The sequence below is a fragment of the Meleagris gallopavo genome, chromosome Z (genome assembly GCF_905368555.1).
Source record: "Meleagris gallopavo chromosome Z, MGAL_WU_HG_1.1, whole genome shotgun sequence".
In the NCBI taxonomy this organism is placed as follows: domain Eukaryota; kingdom Metazoa; phylum Chordata; class Aves; order Galliformes; family Phasianidae; genus Meleagris; species Meleagris gallopavo.
The window spans coordinates 11535642-11551759 of NC_139435.1; the positions used below are offsets into that span (position 1 = coordinate 11535642).

The 16118-nt window shown below is 38.5% G+C and overlaps 1 protein-coding gene across 4 annotated transcripts in view; it reads left to right on the forward strand.

Moving 5' to 3' along the window:
• The window catches only part of NIPBL (NIPBL cohesin loading factor), a 161407-nt gene that overhangs the window by 9727 nt on the left and 135562 nt on the right, over positions 1-16118 (forward strand). The window contains exon 1 of one of the 4 annotated variants that reach the window (XM_085214267.1): positions 900-1232. The exons of 1 other annotated variant lie outside the window; for it this stretch is intronic. The gene's annotated coding sequence lies outside the window, so the exon portion shown is untranslated. Of the gene's footprint in view, positions 1-899; positions 1233-16118 lie in introns of those variants that run through there. 2 more of the 4 variants (XM_085214264.1, XM_085214266.1) reach the window with 2 other exon arrangements.

Sequence of the window (16118 nt, forward strand, 5' to 3'; positions counted from 1 at the left end):
TCGTCTAAAATTGTTGTTTACAAAGCCACTCCGTTTCGTGAAGTCCGTCTGGAAATCCCTGGCCCCGGCAACGCTTTCAGCATTCGGTGTTTCAGTTCCTGCGACACAGTCTCTTCGCGAACGCCGAGGCGGGCAGTCACGGTAACAGTAACTCCATCAGCGTCCCAGGTCTGCCGCGTCCCACCCTGGGGCGGATTGGGCTGCCGCCTCGCGGGCTCCTCACACGACTCCTTTTTACGTCTGCCTCCTGCGAGGTGTCCTTGCAGTCCTCCCCACCATCCGTAAGGAAAACGAAAAAGAAACCCAAAACATGTATATAACAATTATTATTAATTTTTTTTTTTCAACCGCCACTTCTTCACAAATCGCTGGGTGCCTTCCTCTCAGCGTGGGCCTGAGCGCAAAGTCCGGGCTCGTACCGCACACCGGCAGGGAAAGAAAAAGAAAACGAGGAGCCCCTGCGGCGGGCGGAGGGCTGGGAAAGGGGAGAGCCGCGCACGCAGAGGGCCGCGCCCGCCGCCAGGCGCTGTTCGGCGACGCTGGCAGGGAGCGGCGCGGAGCGGCGGCGGAAGCGGCGCCGGCTGAGCGAGCGGGCGAGGAGGCGGCAGTGAAGGGAAGGGGGAGGCTGTTGGTGTTTGGCGCCGGTGGAGGGAGTCATTCCTGCAGCTGCACTTCCGGTCGGCATTTTGTTCTGAGAGGGAGCGAGAGCGACGCGCACAGGATCCTTCCCCCCCTCCTTCTCTTCCTCCTCCTCCCCCCGCCCCTCTGCTCGGTACCGGCTCACCGTGCCCGGGCCGCCCCCTCCTCCGCCCTCCCGCTCTCGCTCACACAGAGGGAGCGGCGGCCCCTCGGCGGCTCTGCCCCCCCTCCGCCCCCCCCGCCCCCGACTTCCCCCCTTCCCCCCCGCTCCCCCCGCGGTTCGGGCCGCGTCTCGGAACCGGTTCGGCCCGGCGCGGCCCGTGTCGATGTTGTGAAGCAGGCTCAGGGGGAAGGGATTCGTCCGTGCCGCTCACCCCCCGGCTCTACATGTTCGCTGCACTGAGGAGGAGACGGAAGAGGAGCCAGCCCCCCTCCCGGCCCGGATTATTGTTGTTATATTATCTCCCCTCCTCCTCCTGCTCCGCGGCGGCGGCGGCGGCCCAGCGGCGGCGGCGGCTCCTCTGAGGAGGGAGGGGGGCGGATTTCTCTCCCCCTCTCGGATTCTCGTTGGATTCAGACGCCGATTTGCTCAGGTAATCCCCCCTCCTTGTCTCCCCTTCCCCTCCCTGCCCTCTCCATCAGCCGGGCCGGGCCTCCGAGCCGGGGCGGCCCGGCGCTGCCGAGAGCAGAGGGGATTAGCTCTTATCCGGGGTCCGGGGGAGTAGGTGGCACAGGAGGTGTTTGTTTCGCATCCCCTCCTTCTTGCTCGCTCGGGTTTGGCGGAGGAGATCGGCTCTTCCCAGGCTGCTGGGAGGCCTAGGCCTGGTGGAGAGCGCAGGCCCGCCGGCCAGCGCCTTTACTCCAGCTCGGGGATTAGAGAGGCGAAGCGGCTTCTCGGTGACAGGCCTCAGCCCAGAGAGGAGGAGGAGGAGGAAACAATACCATTAGCCGCAAATGTGCGCCGATCCTGTGCCATATTTACAACTTCGCCAGAGCGAGGGAGCGAGGTCCCGGTGCAGACAGCCCTCTGAACTGAGGAAGGAGTAAGTGGAGGGACAGGGGAAGAGAGACAATGTAAATACTCGGAAACAAAAATATCTGTCTTCACTGCTCTGATCTAACAAACTCCATTCTGAAAGTTCGAATGGACGTGAATTTATAACCTTTAAGGGCTTGATCTCCAAATAATAAAGCAATTGATTAGGGTGTTAATTTATGTATTTATAGCATAACTAGACCTTGTGGACTGATTGACACAATATGGACACCTGCAGACCTAGGAAACACATAGGGAAGCATATTGTGTTGGATATTCCACAAAGTCACAATGCTTACGTGCAGTAGGCACTATAGAAATATGTACTAAATTCAGGAGAAATACTATTTTGTGCTTTCTTTAAATAAATAAATAAATAGGGAAGGGGTTTAAGAGTGAAGTGGTACATTTATGACACGTCACGGCCCAAGGTGAAGGTGAGATTTTACCTTAAGTTTTTGAGAAACAAACATAATTTTAATTGAGTGAAAAAGTGTAGAATGTTTTGTAAGTGCCTTCCTTTCTTGTCAGGCTGTATCACTTTGAGAACCTGAGGTTGTTATTGGCTGTTTGTGTCCATGATGTTTGAATATGTAATTAGGTGTCACTTTAACAGGTCAAGTGTGTTTTGTAAATGACTGTTGATTAAGTGTCAGATCTTTATAAATAAATGGTAGCTAATTTTCAGTAAAATAAATTTTGCACTTTCTATATAGTATGATTGAGAGTGTTGTTATAAATTGAGGTAGATTTTAAAACAAACATCCTCCAAACTAATAAAAGTACTCCTTCAGAAATTACATAATTGGTGGAAAGTTTAAGATAATTAGTTTCACTTTTCATTTAGTAAGAAAATTAATAGATGACAAGCAGATAATACTTTGTAAATTCTCAAGTAGTTTTTTGAGTTGCTTAGGCAGATCTGTTGTAATAGTAAGTGTTATTGTATCTAATAAGGTAACTTTCTGGAGTACTGTGTTCGGAGTCGTAAAAACTGTGCTATGATGGCTTTGAATACTCTGATACATGTTTAGAAGGGTGAAGTTAATATAGCTGTCACGTAGAAGGCGTGTTTTTAATGCTGTAAATCCGTGTAGTAGTCAGTAGCGTGTCCGTGATTTGTATTGGTCAGGGAGCAGTTTGAATTTTAAAAAGCCTGAAGATCCTGCTGAGCCCCAATCCCGGCCTCCCTCCCTCCCACTAATCTCCCATTCCTGTCTTTGTGCTGCCTGGTCCTGTTAGACACTGTTTGCAACAGGGCCTCAGGCCTACGTGCTGGAGAGGAACCATTTACTCTTCGAAAAATCAGCTTTTGGTTTTTAAACTTCACGAATTGCAGAGGGAGCCACTAGTTGTCTCTTAACTGTCGCTATCTCTGCGTGTAGCTGAATTGTTGTTTTCTTTTGGTCTGTAGCATGCGGAGGGGCCGAGAGCAACTTTGTTTCACGGGAAAGAAAGGACTGTGCAGAAGTACTTGTAGTTCTTGGGTAGTTTTGATCATTAGGAAGTGACGCTAACTGAAACATTTATTTTGTTGTTTCAAACAATTCTTTCTTTAACAAAGAAATGTGCTTGTTGAGTTAACGAGTGAATTTATTTGACTTATTTTTAATTTAAGGGGGTATGTTTTAAGTATGTGAGATATGGACAGGAAATGAGCTACTGTAGATATGTAGTTCCTGTCAAGTTTATCTCTCCAAGGTTGTGTTTATGGCTTTTTTGTTTTGTTTTGTTCTGTTTTTTTTTTGTTGTTGTTTGTTTTTTTTTAAATCAGAAAGCGTGCTCTTCTCTGATATCAAAGCTAGGCATAGTTATAGAGGGAACATTATAATGGTGTCTGTTTATGATTTGTAATGAGCTTTTGTTTTTGTTCTTTTGAGCCATAGATAGTTAAATCTCAAGTACCTGCTTTATCACAGTTTATGCAGTTGTAAATTTTAGGCAGAAGTATTTAATAGAGAAATGTAAGGTGACTTTTTTTTTTTTTAAGATTATATTTACAACATATAGAACTATGTATTTCACTTTCATACTTCATTTTCCACAGCATTAAGAAGTCTTTTGCTGGTCACAACAGTTAACAGCCTAAGGATGTAGTTATTTTATTAATGTTATATAAATAGAAAATCAATTATTCTTGAGCTATTAGTTTTAAAAATTATTTAACTGAAAGGGGAGAAAGGAACATTTTTTCTTCTGACTGTCTTTTACTTTGTGCTTTTGGCTACCTTGTATGTTTTTGAATTTGTCATCTATGTACAAGTTCAGTTTCTTCTTTTCCTGTGAACTTCTTCAATGTTTTATTTGAAATTATTCCAACTAATAAATAAATATCCCTGAAGCTTTTGCTATCCTGTAAAGCTGATTTTGTTTTTTTTTTTTTTTAAGTCTGTGTGTATATATGTATGTATGTATATAATATACATTTATATGTTATAAAGACATAGAAACAGGCATGTGACAAAAAAAATAATTTTCTACATTTGAAATGCTTATATTTTGATTTAGGAGAAAAATAAAGAATAAGGAGGGAAGCAAAATTATGCAACTAAAACCATTTGCAGGTCCCTGTTTTTAAAGAAGGGTACATGAATCTGGGTGCAACCTCATTACATATTTGGGAGTCCATTGACAATAGTGTTCCTCTTCTTGCAGAATCTACACAACATGTAGCAATGTCTTTGGACTGGAACCATGTTTTTGTTGTTTGTATGATGTTACACATAATGCAGCCTTAATCTAAATGGTTCGCGTATGTATTTCTCTCTGTAATATAAGCAAATCATATTCTGAAGGATATTAAATGAAATAATATTGTAGGTTGATTTCAGCCAGAGATTGGCATAGTAAGTTTGCAATTGTCTGTGTTTTCAGTAGTAAATGTAGTACTTTTTTTGTGTGTATTACATTATGAAGTGTAAAAGTCGTCCTATTAAATTTAAATTAATATTAACTTCATAAATGTTAGACAAGTTAGTGGACAGTTGCTACTAACTGGAAAAAGAAATTAGGATTCTTTTCTGAGTATCTAGACCTAAGAAAGAAATTGTTTTCAAATTCAGAACTTTATGCTTTCTAGCTATTATTCTAAAAGAATTTATTGTATGTTCGTCAGTTTGTGTACATTTTGATAGCAATGATGAATGCACTTAACTGGAAAAATATAAGTCATTTTAACTTTAGAGTTTGGTGTTTGGTAAGCATGAGGTGTATCATCCATTGTTAGAATAGCTATTTACAGTCACAGATTGTTTTGTTAAAAATATTCAACATTTGAAAAGACGGGCCATTTCAATATGATGCAACTTATTTTCAGTCTTCCTTTTCATATGCCCTCATTAGATGTAATACAAATCAGGTTAGCTTCTGATTTTCAATAATCAGTAGTATCAACCTATAAGGGAGTGCTTGAAATTGGTGGTACCTGTATATTATTGGTAATAATTCTGTTTAAAGGTGATCCTCTCTAATAGAAAAAAAAGGAATTCCTTTCGTCATGTCATTGTTATAAAACCTTTTAATACAGTTTATCTATATTCGTGTCTTTATTTCATTGGGGTTATAAACATATTTACTAGATGTTCCTGACCTGCAAAGTACGTGTGAGAGAGGTGCTTTATATTGATGTCTGCTGCACCCCAGGAGTGAGGCAATAGTGTTAGAGGAGATTGTGCAGAATTTATGATTTGTGTCTCACTTCCTGTCCCAACTGTTCACTGTGGAAAATCTCACTAACAACAGGGAGGAGAGGAAGAATTTTGGCCAAGCTGTATGTAGGAACTAAAAGGCAACTTAAATGTAGTTGTTAGTGCTGTTCTTGAAGGTGACTACATGGCTTATAGAAATAAAAAACATAAACACTGAAGAGCATTTTTCATGTTAAAGTCTTTCAGTCAGACCAGATTCTAGAAGACTATATTCTTACTACTAGTTGATTCATTGTGGTTCTTTATATAATTAGGTATTCCAACTTTTCAAATTATTGCTATGGTAGATATAAAGAGCTTCTGTGGTGGTGATTTTTTTTTTCTTTTTTTTCTTTTTTTTTCTTTTTCATCTTTTCAGCAGAGAGAGTGTGTAGACCTGCGATGCGTTTTACAGGAAGAGTGTTAAAAACATTAGACTGTAAAGTCAGAGACTCAGATAAGGAAACAGAATAAGACTTAAGAAACAAGCATAATCTAGCCCCCTTCTCTGTACATTGGATTGTCAACTACATTATTGTATTTTCTCCTTACCAACTCAGCGCTTCGTACAATGCATGGGAAATGACAGCTGATCAGTAAACTGTTATAACCTACTTTATATTTGCTTGGCTTTGTCATGTAGCGTTCAGCCTACTGACTTATTACCTGCTGTATTACATCCACATCTTTAATGACTGTTGAAGTGTTTTCATCTATTCATTTGTAGGAATTATCATAAAAATACATAACTGTGTGTCACCAATGTTAGAGAACACTTATTTGGATATCCATAAAATATTATTTCCATTTTACAGACAGAAAACTGAAACTAAGTCAAAATTGTGTTTTAAAAGTGCTTATAAATCTTGAGTGTGTAATTTGACATGTTTTATTCTTGAGATCTTTAGAGTTACTTCACAACACAGAATGAGTTTGTAATTTTTATTTTATTTTATTTTGTTTGTTATTGTGGTGTCTCAAACTTCAACGTATCAGGCCTGTTGTTTCCATGCTGCACCCATAAAAAATGTAGAGTGGGTTTTCACTGATGGCCTTGAACATCTTTTCAGTGTTAGCTGTCTCGATTGTGCCAGGAACTAGACAAAAATAGATTTCCTGTCCTGAAAAATTAAAAAGAATCTCCCTCTATAATGTGAAGAAACAAAAGATCAGTGACGCAACTGTAGCATAACACCAAATCTTCAAGTGATTAAACAACTTGCTTGCCATATTTAAGATTCTCAAAACTCTACTTTGAATAGCATGCTGAAACAGCAAGCATGTAGAAGGTCTTTAGCCTTCCTTGGTGAACAATTGGGGTGTGACTCTGCCCCTTGAAAGTGGTAGTTGTTGCAGTTCATGTGAACTGGTTGAGTGAAAACCCTTGCAACCTAGTGGTCAGACCATTTCACTGCAATGCCATTCAGTCGTCCAATTAGTATTTATGCTAAACTGTGTTAGGAAAGCAGGACTGTTCTGTGGTATCACATGTGTATTCCTAGCCAGAGCTTTGCCTTTGGGATGTAGAAAGTCCCATGTTCAATCTGTATCAGAGTTGTTCGTGAGTTTTTCTTCCTCCATACAGCTGTTTATCATCTAATCATCTGCTCTAATCATGACCCAGAGGCTCAAGGTATATTATAGAACAGGTAGAACAAGTAGTTATAAGTTTATAAAGGTTTGTGGGTTTTTTGTTGCTGTTATTGCTGTTTGTTTTTGTTCTGTTTTTTTTTTCTTTATTACTATTTTTGCAGACAGTAATTTTTTTGACAAACTGGCAGTTTCCAGCAGATCATCTCTGTTTTGGGGAGATTTTTTTTTTTAATTAACTGTATGCTGTTCAAATTTCACAGTAGAAAGGTGTAACATCTTACAGAACAAAGCTCCTTTTACTATGTAACTATGATTTGTTTCATGACCATCATCTGTCACAAACCATACATAAAGCAGAGATGCTGTGGGTAACAAAAGCAGTATATGATCATTTCATGAAGACAATTCAGTCCTTAGTGCATTTTGATATAAGTGTGATTGCAATTCTGACATTTCTTAATACTTTCATGTTTAGCTGTATAGTACAAACCTTCTTTCTTTCTTTCTTTTTTTTTTTTTTATTTTCTTTCTTTCTATTCTTTTTCTTTTTTTTTTTTTTTTTTAATAACCTGACTTTTCAAACTCTGGGAATGTAGACACGTGTCTGTGACACTGTAGCTTCTATTATGCCTGAGCTACAAGCTCACCTTTGTGTTGACCACATATTCAGAAAGGATACGTTTAGAAATACTTTGTCTCAATAATTTTGTTTTCAGGTCTGAAGTTTCAATAGAGGCTGTCCCACTTGCATTTTTTCTTCCATTCAGACAGATATATTACCTATAAGATCTCTTTGAGTACTGGAAGGCTGAAATGCCTTTCTGGCTTCGAAGGGTCAGGTTAGAGAAAGCAGCGTTCAAAAATAATTTCTGACCTTTTCTTCAAACTGGTTGAACATCTCCATTCTCTGAGAGAGGATATTAACATTTGAGCATGAAGTGAATTCTGCTGTTGGGATGTACATCTTGTTGCCAGCTGAAAATCTGTGAACAATTAGGCGAATTACAGGTATCTGCAAAATTATCTACTTCTCTTACTATAGGCATTAGGGGCAAAAAAATAAGTATAGTTTGTTGTAGTGAGATATGCAATAGATCCTACAAGGGCTGAGCTGGAAGTAATGCCGTCTATTTTATGGTGTTGACCATAGATATCAGAGGCAGATATTGATGGTATGGCAGAAGGGGGTAAACCTTCCCACCAGTATCCTGTTACATGTTGTTGTCATGTGACAGATGACAGCAGAGAGGCAGTCTGACAGAATAGCATCTGATACAGAAATGTCAATGCAGCAAAGGTGTGTCACTGTATTCTTCCATGTGGAAAAATTGACACCCACTGGCATTCTCTGATGCCCACTGAACATTTATGGAGACCAAAGAGTGGATGAGAGCACAGTGAGTTGATGGGTGGCGTGGTTTAGCAGTGGTGACCATAGTAATAGGTTGCCTCCACTGGTGCAGAATTTTATGAACACAACATGCAGACTCATGTTGATAGCTGGTGAAAATGCATAGGTAATGATGGTGCCTATGTTGAAAAACAGTGTTTTGTGACCAAGAGTTTAATTTATAAAATTTTTCTCTTTGTAGCTGTCATAATTTTCAAGGAAATACTTAGGAGATATTACTTTGGGGCAGCCTACATAGTTTCCTGGTGTCCACTCACTGCTTATACATAGTGTTGATTTGTTCAAATGTGGATGAGAGAAGAACTGACGTTACAGATGTTTGGAAGGGTGAACACATAGAGGAGAAGGGTGGTGGATTGGAACTGAGCTTAGACAGATAGGGAAGGAATGGGAGTTTTATGTTCAAGAAGTTGGGATGGAGGAAGTTGTTAAGAAAAGGATAACTAATTGGAACTGAATAGAAAAGCTTGTGAGATAGATACTGATGTCTTAGTAAAGATACAGATAGACCCCTAACATGGTTTTAGCAAGAAATCAAGATAAAGCGGTAGACTGGAGTTGGGTATACAGTCAAGGGAATCTCTGCGGAGGTGAAAATATGTGAGAAGTATCTATTGAGAGAGACTTGAGAAGCCAAAACTACAAAACAAAGATTGGCTAGTCAGATAAGTGATACTTCACACACAGAAGTTTGTTGAGTTGTCTGTTATTTTTGTTTATTTATTTTGTTATTAACTGAGAAGAGCATATAATGAAAAGAAAAACCTCAGAAATATGGAATACATCTAATAAGAGAAAATAGGAGGAAATTCTGTAGTTTAGATATGTGTAGTCTGCATTTGTCATTTTTGTGAATGCACTATGGTAGGTAGTCTTAATTTCTTGTCACTTTTTCTATGGTAATTTCAGTGCCTATTTAGCGACTGTGTGGAATGAAAGTGGTTTCCTTTATAGAGATTTAAAACAAAAACAAAAAACCGTCAGTATGTTGGTATCTTCTAGGAATGGTATCCTTTCTTGAGAAGATTAATCCTGCCTTGAGAAGATGAATCGTATAATGGTAGGATTGGAAGGGACTTCCGGAGATCATCTAGTCAAACTCTCCTGCTACGGCAGGTTCTCTAGAGTAGGTTACTCAAGAAAGTGTCCAGCTGAGTTTTGAATATCTCTTGAGAAGGAGATTCTACAGCCTCTCTGGGCAGACTGTTCTGATGCTCTGTGACCCTCAAAATAGAGAAGTTCTCTCCATATTCAGATGGTACTTCCTGTGTTCTGCTTTCCAGATGAACTCTCAAGTTTGCTTCAAGTCCTAGCTTTTATTTTCTCTTTGGTGCTCAGTGTATATAGTCTTTTATCTTAATTGCTTTACATCGTTAATCTTTGCTCCATAGATAAATGCCTGTGAGAATTCTATGTGCTATGTACTGGATTACTGGAATGCTTCACAGATTTGCTTTTAAAATTTTTTTGAGGAGAATGCATGATCTTACAAGTTAGAAACTGAGATGGTCACTGTCTTTGTAACTTTGGAATTCCAACTGGACCTGACATCTAAATTAGTCTGACTTTTTTTTTTTTATCATAACTTATAGGTAATTTTAGAGCAGATTTCATTAATTTTGATTATAGCATGATTAATAAAAAATTCTCCAAGTTAAGTTTTGGAGAATGCAGGAACAAAGGAACACAGAAAAATTTATAATTTGTAATAGAAATGGAATCAGATTCCTAAGAGTGGCATTTTTCTTTTTTTAGAAGGCTGATCTCCCACCCCCCTTGCCAAATGCTTCTCTTTCACATTGACTTGAAGTTGGAGAGCCATGTATGCATAAGACCTTACAGTCTTATGAATAGCTTCTGATTCATTTCCAGATCAGGTCCCTTCTCTACAGTGAATGGAGATTGGGTCTGTGGGTGGGAGAGGAATGTTACATGATTATATAATAATAATAATAATAATAAAAGACTGTGTCAGAATTCCTGAGTGCAGGAGGCACTTATTAACTTTTGATTGACCGATCTTTTAGCCTGGGGGTGTGGGATTTCCTGGTAGAAGTCTAGAAGGCTTTGTGTTGATGCACAGAAAATGTAACATTTGAGAATCTGTTTATGTGAAGGCTGAATTCTGTGTTGAATGTTCTGCTGTAGAGGTTTTTTAAAGTTATATCTTCAACATTTTGAATCTTCTGAACTCTGATGTATAGGAATGTAATTAATATATTGTCTTTTTAAGCATGGCCTTGTACAGCTGTCACAGATTAGTAAGTAAAATTGTAATCTTGATTTCTGCATCATACAAAGGAGTCGAAATGAAATAAAAATGGGGCTTAGCCATGGTTCTGCTGTTGAACAGATTAGCCCATGAGTGTCAATCACAAGTCAGAGATGTGTGAGCATGTAAATTGTACTGTGGTTCTTAGTAAGGGGTCCAAATAGCTAGGTTAGTCAATAGAAAACACTGAATAAAATTTTATCTCCTAAAAGAGTTTAAATTTATTTGACATCCATACTCTCTCTTTTAGGCTCTTTCCTTCTTCTAAATTGTCTTTGCACTGTGGTGCACTACTCCTTCAACATGAGAACAGGGGAAAGCTTGTTGCTTCTTACAATCATAGAGACAGTAAGTGATTTTGAAGTATGTGACAGATGTGATTTTGAAGTATGTGACAGATGTTCATTTGAACCAACTGCTTCTGAGGAGGATGTTAGAATATCAGTTTCTGGTATCTGAGCAAGTGCTCTTCTATCCTGATGACACTTCAAAGTGAGGGGATGGAGGTGAAGATGTTGTGATGCAAAGTACTTATTTTTTGTGTGTAAGGCATGTTTGAAACGTGTATTTAACTAGACTTCTCCTACTGTAAGGATCTTCCTCATGCTTAGGTGCAAAACAGCTTTGAGTTGCTTAATTCTCCAAAACAGTGATAGTTCTGGCGTATGCTGAAACAAGGCTGTAGGTGATACCAACAATAAATTAGCTGACTAGTGGCTTTGATGTAGAATTGTGGGAACATACTGTGCACTCCAGGATCACTATTATAAAATATTATTTAGAGTTATGATTCTGCATATTTACTCACTAGAGTAATTCCCTCTGGTTCTTCTAGTATGATGTAAAGTTTAGTCATGTTATTTACAGAAGTAGATCATTTATTTTTACCGTGGAAAATATCATTAAAATATTTGAGGAATTGCAATAAAAACAGTTTGGTTTAAAGGCTGTTTTGTCTGTAATTCTCTAAATATCATCACATGATCAAGCCATCATAATTCCACAAGGTAGGCATTCTAAGTTTTCACATCACACCTGTAATCTTATCTTGCAACCTGAAGGAAGAATAATGAAAGCTACTTATTTAATTTAGTACCCTGTTAAGAAATTATATTGAATTAGTAGGCTTTAGAACAGGAGTTTTCTTTCTTTAAATGTTTGTGCCTATTTCTGTCAAACCCTTTTTCAAGTTCAGGGTAGGCTTATGATGTTATGGTATTAAGTAGGTTCTTAAGCACATCTTGATAAGTAATTAGCCAATAAAGTTTTACAAAACAGCTCTTTAGATGGACTCTTGAAGATTCCCTATAACTTGTTATGTCCTGGTAATTCTAACTTACCATGTGTGTTCAGCTACAGTAAATGTTGAATTGTATATATGTAACTTGTAGCAATACCACATAACTTGATTTAATTTAGCACTATTTCATTACTGGCTAAGGAGGGTTGAATTAGTTTGCATTTTTCACAGTTTCAGTATATATGTACCATTGTTGGAAGTCATCTAATGAAAAAAATAAGTTCAGAGAGTAGGCTAATGAACTTACCTGAATGCATCTACAATTCATTGAATATGAAACCCCAAAATGTGAAATGTGGGGAGAGAACAGTGTTTGTCAGAATCAAAACTATTGAAGGTCTCCTCCTACCTACTCCTAGTTACACATACAGGTGTAAATTTGAACTAGAGAATGATAGTAAAAATGGAAGATTTACCTCATTTTAAGATGCACTGATTTTTGAAATCCTTTCAGAAGATATCATAAAACTTTTAAATAGATATATAAATGTAACTATTTTAGGCAAGAACAAGAAAACATCATCTGTTTTATGATCATTAAACTTACATGCTTATACTGTTTTGTAACAAAAAAGAAACAAAAATCAGAAGATTGGATGTACTTTGGTTTGAATGTAGAGGGCATAGAGGTTTTATTAGTAAATTACATCTTGACAGAATTCAGTTTAGATTCATGTACATGATGCAGTGAATTAAATATCTGTAAATCAAGTTGAGCATGAACTTATTAGTGGGTTGCATGTCAGTGCTTTAAAATGTTACTTGTACAAATGCATTGCCCTCAGTAAATTTACACATATGGGATTACTTGAAACAGTTACACATCAACATTTACTTCCTGAAATAAGTTAGAATCCTCAACTGGACTTTAAATAGGCTAGTTCCAAAATCTTTGGGATTCAAATATAATAAAATATTTGGTCACTGAGGTCAGCAATTATAGATTGGCACATGAGACTCTGTAAGAAGTGCTTTTTTTTGTTTGTTTGTTTTATTTTGTTTTTCTTTAGAAAATCTGTAATCTTCTTATAGATTTACCCATTAAGACCAACACTAATGATTCTCTCAGAGTTGTTGTATGGTTCTTCTGGTTTGTTTAGGTTTTGTCGTAATCATTGTTAAGCATTTTATTAATCTTTACAAAATGAAGACTTAGGGAGTGTAGGGTGTGGAGGAGAGGATATCAGTTTGTGACTTGGAGTGCTCAGTGCTAAGATGCAGTGGTCAGCTTGTGATTTCTTTGTAATAACCTTGAATTCTGAATGTAGTTTAATGAAACTCATAGTTTAATGAAACTCATTGCTACATAACTCATCAGTGTTAATGTAATCTTCACTAACTTTAAATATTGTAATAGAATTTTATAGTCATCTTTGTAAAAGGCTTGTGTGTGTATATATTTACATATACTTTTCAATGGAAAAGGACAGCATCATCTTTAAAAACTTGCCATAAAGTCTTTCGGGAACTGAAAAATACCAACTTAAAATGCAGTTACTTGAAAGCCATCACCATAGAAGATTTAGAAGAGGATGTTTTCTATAAGTTAGAAATAATTAGCAATGGAGGGTGCTCAAGTTAAATGTAATATGAAGCTGAAAAACATGTATGTAAATGAGTATTGAATGATGTGTTATTGCAAATTATTACTATACACAATACTATTGCCAATATGATATTATGTCTTAGGCATAAATATTATCATGTGTGCCAAAGTATGCAGACAGTCATGTTAAATGTGTGGCCTGAAAAGGCCGCTTGTCATTCTGTAAGCCTTACTTTATGGCAACTGTTAGAGAAAGAAAAGGATTATGAATTGAGATTTGTCCCTGGATCATATCCTGTGAGTTTAAAGTTTTGCTATGTTTGTTTGTTCCAATTTGTTTGTTTGTTTGAAGAGAGTGGATGGTACTGTCCCTCTTTATTTTCACAGGAAAAGATCTTTTTGTTTCTAGTCCTTATCTGCACTCCTCGTAGTTGTATGTTTTACTGCAGAGGTTGGTGGTAGGTTTCAACATTACTAAGAAACAGGGCAGTAACTCAGTAACTGAAACACTGGATAAATGGCTAGCAAAGGATATCATTCCTACCAATGTAAAGTACTTGAGTATCTAGTGTAAAAAGGGAAGACAAGAAACTGTTAATAACTACTCCTTATTGTTACTTGTGTATACATGCTGATGCTAGTTTCAAGGAGTTGAGACCTGATCCATTTCAGCTCCTTCTGGTCTGTTTTTGAATGATCTGAATAAAGCTGGAAGGGTATCGTGCTTCCTTTCAAATGCTTCTGTGTTGTCGAAGTTTTCTCATATGGACGTATAGTCTCAGGGTCTCATTTGTGCTAAGGCAACTTCCAATTTGGAAAAAAGCAAATTGATTCTATTCCTTCTGCAATAGCAAAGCTACAGTGGACAGAGAATCTTCTTTAAAATGGATCAGTGACTCTTATGAAATAAAATTAATGCCTCACATGAGAAAGACTAAGCTACCTTTCTAAAAGATAGATGTGTATCACCTGTAGAGCACAGCTGGTTGTCTTCAGCTTTCCTGTACTGGCATTTATATGTAGGAATGTGTATCACAGTGTGTCTTACACTGCACATACCTATTTTCATTCATCAGTGAATGATGGCAGGCAAATAACTGTATCTTTCTTATAACCAGAAATACATAACTGTTTTAATATATTTTCAAATGTTTGATTTTTAGATAATTGAAAGATACAGTGCTGATAATCAGTGGCATTTTACTTTTTTTCAGCATGCATAAAACATTACATGACACATAAAGAGTATTTTAAAATCCATCCCTGCCTAGAAAAGAATGAATACCTTGTTGCAAATTACTGCAATTAAAAGTTACATAAATAAACTTCTCAGCATGGAACTGTGGACATTCTATTATAAGTTAGGCATGTCTGAGTAACCTTACTCTTTGATTTAATTTGTGATTTATCTGTATTGCTATCACTGTCTTGATAGTACATGGACCTCAGTTCACCTTTGCATTACCAAACGCCAGGACAGTAGCGTTGTCTCAGTGCTGTAGTGGGAGGCTTTATAGTAATGCGTTAGAGAAATTAAGGGCTATAATTAGCTCTCTATTCCTGTGTTCCAGTGAGTTTAAGATCCTTAAAGAAAGAAGAATGTAGAAGATGGTTATCATTTGAGTAAAGTGTCTGAAGAATAAAGTGCATAGGTAAGATGGGTTGGTTACAAGAAGAGATGGAATGATGTGGATTGCCTTGGCTTGATCCTGTGAGGCCAAACCTAACCTTTATGGAGCAGCTCCTGCACAAATGGCTGTTAGGTGAAGTCCACGGTGACTGGGAAAAGGGAAACATTACTTCCATTTTTAAGAAAGGGAGAAAGGATGTCCCAGGAATGAGTCTCACCTCTGTGCCTGGGAAGATCATGGAGAAGATCGTCCTAGATGCTATGTTAAAGCAAGCATGAATCAAAGAGGTGATCTGAGACAGCCAGCACGGCTTCACCAAGGGCAGATCTTGCCTGACCAATCTGGTGGCCTTCTATGATGGAGTGATGGCATCAGTAGACAGGGGAAGGGCAACAGATTTCATCTACCTGGACTTCTGCAAAACCTTTCACATGGTCTCTCACCACATCTTTCTCTCTAGATTGAAGAAGTATGGATTTGAAAGATGTCCTTCTCTCTAAATTAGAGAGGTATAGATTTGAAAGATGGACTGTTCAATAGGTTAAGAACTGATTGGCTGGTAGGAGCCAAAGGGTTGTGATCAATGGTTCTGTGTCAAGGTGAAGGCTGATCACAAGCGATGCCCCTCAGGGGTCGGTCTTGGGACCGATGCTCTTCAACATCTTTATCAATGACATAGATGATGGAATTGAGTGCACCCTCAGCAAGTTTGCACATGACACCAAACTGAGCAGTGCAGTTGATACTCTGGGGAGAAGGGAAGTCATCCAGGGAGTCCTGGACTGGCTGGAGGAGTGAGCCTATGAGAACCTAATGAGGTTCAGCATGGCCAAATGCAAAGTGCTGCACTTCGGCCAGGGAAATCCCTACAGACTCTTCTGTAGAGCAGCCCTGTGGAGAAGGGTCCTTCTGGAAGGGAAGCTGAACATGAGATAACAGTGTGCACTTGCAGCCCAGAAGGCCCACTGTGTTCTGGGCTATATTAAAAGAGGGGTGGCCAGAAG